We start from the raw sequence: 9,766 nt of genomic DNA, 5'->3' as shown, positions 1-9,766 counted from the left end.
TTTCTCCTCTGTACAACTTGCTGAAGGGGAGGCGAGAAGGTTCTAAGGCCAAACCCTGGCCCAGCAAGAAGAGGGCCGTGACCCGTGCCAGCTGGGCATGGGCTGTGATGCAGAAGCTAAGTGCTTATCATCCTTTCTGAAGAAACACAGCTCTTCTTAATCAGACATGAAACATTTGCCAGGGGAAGGTGGCAACCTTCATGGAGGGTCTCATCTGCTTTGTCCAGGGTGGCAGCCGCTGCCTGCACCCTGCTTTTGAGCCCCTGACACGTGGCTGATCTGAGCTGAAAAGCGCTGTAAGCAGGAGACACCCTGAATCTCAAGGACGTGAGGGTCTCCTTGTGTATCTGTTGCTGGCCGCTGCTCTAAGGAGTTACTCAAAGTTGGATTTTCACTAAACCAGTATTGTTTAGCCAGTAACAATTTTGAATGTTATGCCTTGAACTCTCCATTTATCTGTGGAATGAAAGAATTGAAACAAAGAAGAAACAGGATGATAGATATCAACATTATACAAATACCCGCTGATTAAAAAAGACTTCTGTACTCGGTGTGTGAAAGTTGTCATCAGTGATAAAACGTAAAACTGTGGCAAGTTATTTTTTGATACTTTTATTTTGGAATACGTATAGATTCACAAACATTGCAATCTTATACAGAGACGTTTTGTACACGTTTACTCAGTTTCTCCCGATGGCCGCATCTTACATAATTACGATATCAGAATCAGGAAACTGACATTGGTAGAACGTGCGTGGTAGTTCTGTGCCGTTTTATCACATGTATGGATTTGTGTAACTACCACCCCAAGCAACACACAGAATTATTCCGTCACCACTTACCTCTCCCTCTTGTTGCCCCTTTGTGGTCAGAAGCACCCCTGTCTCATGCACCATATTCCTAACCACCGGCAACTGCTATTCTGGTTCCCGTCTCCTTAACTTTGCGACTTCAGGAATGATGACGTGGCTATTACCTATGTGGATGCGATGAACAGTCACAGATTTTGTGTACACGTGAAGGCTTTGTTCTATGAAAAGTTTTTCAGGCTCCAGTTAAGGTCTTATAGACAGACCAATCATAGGCTTAATTTTATAGAATTATTGTCTGTGCAGAATTACAGGTTATGCATTGACATTGGATTTCATTCTCTGGAAGTTTCATAATTGTAGGACTAATTTCTTAAGACTATTTGTAATATTAGGTTCAGATTCGCTCCCTCGGGTTCAATTTGTTACCTACTTACAAAGTCCCATAGGATTAACCTGCGAGTAGAGAACTGTGATATGATTTAAGGAAAATCAATACCAACCTCTTTCATGTTGTGTAACTATAAGTACAAATTAAATACACTGGTGAAGAATGGAAAATTTTAGCCAGATAATTTAATTTTTAATTATCACAAAACTAATACCTATGTAAGGAAAATATATTTGCTCACCATCCCTATTTTTACACTTTCCAGGAATTCATTAACTAGGCTTTTTTTGTGTGTTCCTTATAAACGCTTCAGGGTGTAACCCCTCACTTTTTTCATCTCAAGACATTAAAGAAGCAGAATTTGTTATCAGACCTCACTGTCAACGGGCAGTAGGTAATGATATATTAGCAGACTCAGCAAAGCAGTTTTTTCAAAAATTTTTCATGTTTTTCATGAAGATACTTGTGAAGAGTATTGGCAAAATAATTTGAAGAATACCCCTCGATTTGATGTGTCTTATGTTTTTCACAGTTGGACCGGGGTGATAAACTTTGGGACACGTACCGCAAAGGTCAAGCGTCCTACATGCGTTCAGGGGTGTGGTGCTAGCGTGGGTTATTGCTTGTTACGCTGTGCACACACTTGGCTGACGTGGCATCTCCTGGTTCCTCCGTGGTAAAGTTAGTATTTTTTCCTTCTTTCCTGACATCATTCCTTAGAAGTGAGTCACTATCTCCAGCCACAGCCAAGGTGGATTAAGACCCACCTCCTGGAAAGAGCGACATCAAAGAATCTGTTTACCCATGTTAAAGCCACCCCAATATGCAATACACAATACACGTCTGTGGGAGATGCTTTGACACTACCCAGCTACCCTTCTTCTCCTTAAGGGTTTGCCGGCCACTGTTAGCATTTATTAGTCGATCCTGGCTGCAGCGGTTATGATGATGGGCTCCTAATAGTGATTTTCTATTTCTCTTATTCCTTCCAAAGTTAATATTTACAATTCTCCTGTAAGGAAAACTTGTCCCTTCTCCCTCATTTATTTATTCAATCATTTATTTATATCAGTATGGACTCAAGAATATTTATTTTACCCTTTGGGTTGTAATCTAATGTCATCATTTATTTTGTTGCTCAAATTCGTAGAGCATTGGCCATTGAAGGCTCTTTCATATCGATTCTGTGTCCTTTTGGTGTGGCCCCATCACCTGCTGTTATCTTTCGGCATCTCCTGAATTTCTTGCAGTATAACATGCTCCAGGCACATCTTCTATTTTGTCTTCCCTGGTCTTAGAATCAGCATTTCTCCAAGGATCCCTCTTTGTTCTAACTGAAGAATGGTATTAGAAAACAGTAACTGGGTTCTAGGAGCTTTAATTTTTTCTGTGGTGTCATTTCTTTGGGCTTAAACAGTGACAGAGCTAAAAGTATAGGTATGTATACTAACCCACATATGTCTGTATAGTTTTGTATCTATCTGTCTTTTTACATATTAAGATAAATATGGGTTCATACTGATACATCTGACTCTAATCCAGTTCCACAGGGCTCCTTCTAGCATCTCCTCCCTCTTTGTTCTTTTTTAACTTGTTTCTCTGACACTGGAAAACTGGGATCCCATCCTCTGTACTTTATTGACTTATATGTTCTTCAGGGTAAAGTAGTATGGGACTCTAGCAAATAGAGTTGAGTGCACAGCCTATGTACACATTTTTTTCTTTTACTTTAGCCTTAAGATATCTAGTCAAGGGACTTCCTTTGTGGTGTAGTGTTTAAGAATCTGCCTGCCAGTGCAGGGGACACGGGTTCGATCCCTGGTCTGGGAAGATCCCACATGCCGCGGAGCAACTAAGCCTGTGCCCCACAACTACTGAGCCTGCGCTCGAGAGCCCATGAGCCACAACTACTGAGCCCACGTGCCACAGCTACTGAAGCCCACGTGCCTAGAGCCTGCACACCGCAATGAAGAGTAGCCCCCACTCTCCACAATTAGAGAAAGCCCGCGTGCAACGACGAAGACCCAATGCAGCCAAAAATTAATTAATTAATTTTAAAAAAGATATCTAGTCAAAATCCCAACATTCTGGTTGATTATTTAAAAAACTACCTGCAGTAATGTTCTCTGCTTGTGATGTACATCTGCATCATCTGGGTACCACTCAGTGCCATCACCCTCAAAAGTCCGCTGTGTATCTTTGTCATCAAGCACCCCGTCTTCTTGCACTTCCAGCAGTCACTGAAGCGTTTGTACCCCTATTTCTTACTGTTTCCCCCTGAAGAAATCCCTTTAAGTCTTCTTATAGAATATGTCTGTTGGCAATCAATGCTCTCATTTTGTTTGCCTGAGGATGTCTTCATTTCTTCACATGGCGTTCTGAAGAGATGTCTCCCGTAATTTGTATCTTCCTTCCTCTGAAAATAATAACCCCAGTGGTAATGCTCACTCCTCCACCAGCTCCCCTTCAAGATTTTCTCTTCGTCTTTCATTTGCAGAAGTTTAAATATAATATGCCTTAGAGAGAGTGCGGTTTGTTTTGTACTTATCCTTTTTGATGTTTTCTGAGCTTCTGGGATTTGCTGTCTGTGACTAATTTTCAATTCCTGAGCCAGTTTTTCCTTATCTATTTCTTATGTTTTAATCTTTCCCTCTTTTCCAGCTAAGAATCCTATTTGTTAAACTGTTAATATTGTTTCATGGCTCTTGGGTTCTCTCTCTCGCTCTCTCTTTTTTCATTCTTTTTTGTCCTTTGCATCTTAGTTTGTAAAATTGTATTAACCTGCCTTCAAGTTACCTGATCATTTCCTGAACTGTGTAGTCTCCTGGTAAGCTTATTAAAGGCGTTCTTTATTTCTGTTTCTATGTTTAAAACTTTGCTCCTAACATTTCATTCCTATCATTCCTACTTGACGTTTTCATACGTCAAGTTACCTTTATTTGATCTTGTATACTCTCTACCTTTTCCATTAGCGCCTTTGCATAATAATCACCGCTATTTTAAATTCCCTTTCTGTTTTTCTCACCACCTGGGTTATTTAATGCTGATTTTGAGCTGCTCTGTCTTCAGAGTGTGCTTTTGTCTTCTCTTGGACGTGCCTCATTATTTTGGGTTGAAAGCCATACGTGTGATGTAGGACAGTCGATGCTGAGGGGTGTACTGTTGTCATGCTTGCAGAAGAGGGAGCCGTTCCTCCTGTGAGGACTGCAGCGTGGGGTGTGTGCCAGGGCGCCAGCAGCGGGGCCGAGGCGGGGTCCGTGCACAGGAGCTGCCAGGCTGCTCTGTTGCTCTCTTGTCCATGGAAGAAGCTAATCCCACAGCAGGTTTTCCCAGTGTTTGCTCCTGGTCTGCCTGTGGGTCCCTCCACCGGGCCGTGGGTCTCCCTTTGCACTGCTCCCCAGGGGGACAGCCCAGCCCTCTCAGCTGCTCTTTGTGTCTGTACTGACAAGTGCAGTGGGAGGGGTGAGGGAGGGGCTGTTTGCAATGTTCTGATTAAGTCCGTGTCTTCCCAGATGCTGTGAAATGGGGTGTGGCCCTTGCACACATCCCGGCCCCTTCTCTGGATGTCAGGCGGGACGAGTGACTTTCTGCTCTTTTCCCTCCCCCGCTGGGCAGTGCGTCTTCACCCGTGATCCTCAGGCTCTGGCTTTTCTTGTCCATCTCCTATGAATTAAGCCTTTCCCTGCTTGGTGGAGGTAGAGGTCTCAGTGCTGGATGGAGACTCGGCAGTAGCCGCTCTGTTCTCCTCAGCCTGCACCCTGGGCGGAGCTGCTCGGGATTCTCTGTGATCCTCCAGGGACCAGCTCCTCCCAGGCTTCCCCGAGGAAGAGCTACCCAGTGTCTACAGCCAGCGGGGTTAACGTACTCACTCAGTGTTGAGCGATTTATAAAAAACGTCCAGGCCAGTCTTGCCACTGGCTGACCTGACGCTCCGCAGCACGTCTGCCTGTGTGATGAGCTGCGGTTCCCTCTGCAGGAACCAGCCTCGCTCCACCTTACCTGTTATTTGTTTGCACTGCAGCCTGGTCTTTGAGTTCGTCGTAAATTGTATGTAGTCCAGCTTCTTTCTTATTGTAGGGTGGGAACTATGTTCTTACCTGGTCTAATTCTCTCTGAGCTAAAACTTGAAGTCTGCCGAAACATTCAGTTCTATCATGTCAAATACTGAGCATGTTTTCTTTTGCCCTGAGATGTGTCTCCTCTCACTTTATTGGTCTTCATGGTACAGATATGCACTCAGTCATTTAGCCTGGAAACGTAGAGTTGCATCTGACTGACTCTCTCCACATCTTTCATCCTTACATTCAAAATATTGCTGATTTTTTTCATATATATTTCTGCTTTCTTCCTCTCTGTTTCCAGTTTCTTAAGGTAGACTTGTTTGATCTCATCCCCAGATTTCTGTGCTGTCTTCTTCTCCTTGCAGGGGTCTCTCCATGCAGCAATCCGTCATCCCCCAACTACTACGGGAGCTTCTCAGAATCAGAACTGGATCACACTGCACTCACACTCAACGTGTCTTCAGCGCTGTCTAGCGAAGGATAACAGTTAATATTTCTGTCGTGGCTTGCAAAGCCATGGTCACCACTAGTTAGAGTGGCTTCTGAATGTCCAAGGACTAAACCCCTGCTCTCTGACCTTGTCCTTCTGACACTTGATGGTCCAAAGAACCGACCAGCCTGAACCAGTAACTGTCTCTCTCTTGAGAACAAGAAACACACAGGATCTGGGAATCAATGATTTAAATACAGAATGACGGGTTTTTTGTTTGTTTTAGAGTCATGTTGAGAGTGAAACGGAGCGCCGTTATGATGTGGGCATGAGCATTACAAACTGAAGAAACTGGGACAGTCCCAGGACAACCCTGCTTGCCTTAATATCAACGCAGGTGAGCCAAGTCCCCAAATCCTGCTACTGACACGGGGCATCTCTTACTCTGCCCTTCTCAATGTTTGCCTATTCAGTCCCCCAGTGATTTGAGTTTTATCTTGTTTATATATTTGCTGTTGTTTTTCTTTCACCTAGTGCAGTTGTTCAGTTTTATTCTATGTTTTGAGATTCTCATTTCCCTAGTTATGACTCATGCCCTGGTCACCTGGTAGGTCTGAAGATAAGCCTTGGAATTACCAGCTCTTCCTCGCAGGCTGGAGATCTCCGTACACCTGCAGCTTGTGGTTGATACCCTGAAACATACGGATTCTTCTCCCACACAAGCTGGGCTCATGACCGCCATCCCTTGCCGAGTTCTGGGAAACTGCTTCTTGCTGGGTTTTGGTCTGATCTGTCCGTCAGAGCCCCCAGCAGGATACAAAAGTCACCCTCAGATGCAATTTAAAGAAGTCTCTATTATAAAAGTGTAAGAAACGTTTAGGGAACCAATAAGGCACCTCTGGACTAACCAAAAGCAATGAATAGAAACAAAAAATAAATAACTAAATAATGGACAAGCAAGATGGAACTAGAAGATAAGGTTTTAAAATAGCTGTAATAAATATTGTTTAAACTTTAAAGGAAACTTTAAAGGAAAATACGAGCATAAGGAGAAGAGAGACTGAAGACGTTAAATAAAACGTCTAGAGGTAAAAAGTACAGTATTTGAAGTAAAGGAAAATGTACTTTAAGGGACAAGAGATTAGATACTGAAAAAGAAAAGCTTAGAGGATTAGTAAATTTAAAAATGAACAGGGACTCAGTGACATGTGGAACTGGAGTCCCAGTAGAGGGCAGGAGGTGCTGAAAACAATGTGCGGATAAAATGATAGAAAATTGTCCAAATTTGATGAAAATGATGACATCACAGCTCATCGAAATTCGAAAGACAAAAAAAGAAAACATACCAAGACACACTGTAATTAATTTTCTGAAAACCAGTAATAAGGAGAAAAAAACTAAAGACAGCTAGAAGAAAAATACCCATCACATGTAGAAGGACGAATGTAACAATATTTACAAAGTTATTAGCAGAAACAATAGAAGCCTGATGACAAGGAAATGGCAGCGCTAAAGTACCACAAGGAAAGAATCTGTCATTTAGGTCTATGCCATGTGGAAATATCTTTGAAAAATAGAAAAAAGAAAAACATTTTTCAGAAAACAAAGAGGAGGGAATTTGTCACCAAGAGACTGGCACTACAGAAAGGCCTTCAAGCAGAAGAAAATGCTTTTGTATAAAACCTTGAATATACTAAAACAAAACAAAACAAAAACAAAAAACACAAAAAGAATTAAAAGGGCTGAAAATGTTGACTATATAAGTAAATATAAAGAAAAATATTTTCGTATTTTTTAAAGTGATGGTCAAATATTTAAGGCAAAAATAAATGAATGTATTGTGGACTTTGTCTTAACTGAAAAGTAAAATGTATGATAATAGTAGCACAAAAAGCAGGGGTGACGATCTGGAGCGGAAGTAGGAGACAGGTGTTGTGATCCTGACAGGCCGCAGCACCAAAAGTTGTACATTAGAAGGTGAGATACTGATTTTCATGACATAGCCAGGGCTGGCACACATCTCTCTAAAACTAATAACTTTAGCAAGAAGAACCAAAGTGAATTATGACTAAAATTGAGTTTCTTGATAATCCTCACAACCAGAAGGTAACCGGTTACGCTACAGAGATTAAAATGGAAATATAAGTAAATAAAACAGAGGATGCATCTATTTTAGAAATCTGATATTTGATTGTATTTTCAATGAAATAATATTTTTCATGCATAAAGTGTCGGTAGTAGATTCTTCACTATTTTTTTGAAGGTCAAACCTAAATGAAATCATATAGAAAAAACAGTATCAAATTGATTATTTGATTCTTTCAATACTTGAACATTACGTATCTTTTGTCTTTTCAAAAGGACTTCAAGTTCCTTGTGGTTTGATTCTCGTGGGTGTGTACGTACAGGTGTGTGAGTGTGAATGTTACCCGCTTACATTTACTACCACATGCGATCTGCATCAGTTGCATAAAGCATTCTTGTCTTATTAACTGAAAACACGATTCACAACAATTTAGAGCATACTGGACTACCAAACCACACCAAAATTTACTGTGTCACTCCTGAGTCTATCATGCAGTTGAATGGTGTGCGAGGGCTTTTAATTTGAACTAAGGAGGCAGACTTTTTCCCTTGCACAGACGCAATCCACATCTTGGGATAATAATGTCTGTGCTGAAAGAGACCAGGGTCTTCAGTAGCTGTCAGACTCTCAAAATTAACGGTCAATGACAGTACGCAGGCACGTCAGATACAATTATTTTTGTCTATTAATTGGTGGAAAAGACGATTACGGCTCTACGTAATATGAGCAGTAACATTCCATTCCATGTTTGAACTTGGCACATTCAAATCTTTTCATTTAATTTTGTAAAGGGTATAATATTGACTTTAGGAGATTTTTCATCAAAGAAAATAATAGCGCTTTTCCCTCTATTTAACTAGTATATATAAATCACCTGCAGAAAAGTGATGGCTCTGTCGTTGCTAAACCTACAGATATTGTATCTGCCTTTGACTAGTGACATTGGTAAACTGGAGAAAATGAGCATCACGTCCATTTATCTTTATTGTGCACTGTATATGTGATTCTCTCTCATTTGCAGAGCTTATGAGTCCAGGCTTGTGGCCCTTGAATCATTAGGCTGAAGGGTAAGTTACGCAAACTTCTACTTCCTTTTCCCCACACGAGCCCGCGAAGCCGACTCGAGGTTCTTTAAGACACAGGAGCGTGTGATTTGTAACTGGAAGGCCTTTCTGACGAAAGCATCTGCTCTCGTGACGCACAGAGCACTGTGGCCAAGGCGCAGGGCACTCAGCGTCCTGCTGGGAGAAGCGGTTTTTCTCTTCCGCAGCTTCCTTTTCTATCTTGAGAAGGTTTTCAGGTGCAACCCGACTCTGACCCACCAGCCAGCGTCAGACTGAGCATTCACCCCTCTTACCCTGCAGCTCTTTCTTCTAATTAGCTTTCATAATTTTCCCGAGTTGTTTTTTGAATTTTATTCAAAGCTTACCGTAACTGCACCATTTTCATTTAGTCCAAAATGCTCCCAGTGCTTTTCCAGACAGCCGAGGTGTGAAGCTCGTTGCTTAAATGCAGGGAGTCATCCATCAGGTCAGTCTGTCAAACGCAAAGGTAAGGGGTCAATAAAATAGACTCGAACAATTCCATGACTTCATAAAGTTACTGAATGAAAAGGGATTCTCGAATGAATGTAACATATAAGAGTACCACCGCGATTTATTTTCGTTACGGATAAGTTTACTTTTTCCCTCTGATACTCAGAGATCATGATCTCTACTGGATCCCGGTTTTCTTTACAAAGGTCAGAACCCGGTGCTGCTTTTTCCACTTCTGTGATAGCCGCAGCCAGAAAGCCGGCGTGACCGAGCCCTCGGTGCCAGGACCCTTCTCAGTGCTCTGCTTGTGTTACCTTATTTGCACCTGTGAGCCCACCCTGGACAGAGAGAAAACAGGCTCTTTGGGGGCCAGGGGGTGGAGCTGCTCCATCCCACACCTGGTGCAGGTGGAGCCGGGGCAGGGCCGGGGTGGGGGTGGGGGCATCTCCCAACC

General features: G+C 42.3%; 1 long non-coding RNA gene across 1 annotated transcript; it reads left to right on the top strand.

Moving 5' to 3' along the window:
* Positions 1 to 4,939: 4,939 nt before the first annotated feature.
* LOC109548350 (uncharacterized) lies at positions 4,940 to 9,709 on the top strand. The gene is made up of 3 exons (XR_002174437.3): positions 4,940 to 5,247; positions 5,978 to 6,088; positions 8,799 to 9,709. It is a non-coding gene; the product is annotated as an uncharacterized lncRNA (long non-coding RNA).
* The last annotated feature ends 57 nt before the right edge of the window (positions 9,710 to 9,766 follow it).

Source organism: Tursiops truncatus, chromosome 17 (assembly GCF_011762595.2).
Source record: "Tursiops truncatus isolate mTurTru1 chromosome 17, mTurTru1.mat.Y, whole genome shotgun sequence".
NCBI classification, from domain to species: domain Eukaryota; kingdom Metazoa; phylum Chordata; class Mammalia; order Artiodactyla; family Delphinidae; genus Tursiops; species Tursiops truncatus.
This window is presented reverse-complemented; position numbering and strand designations above follow the sequence as displayed.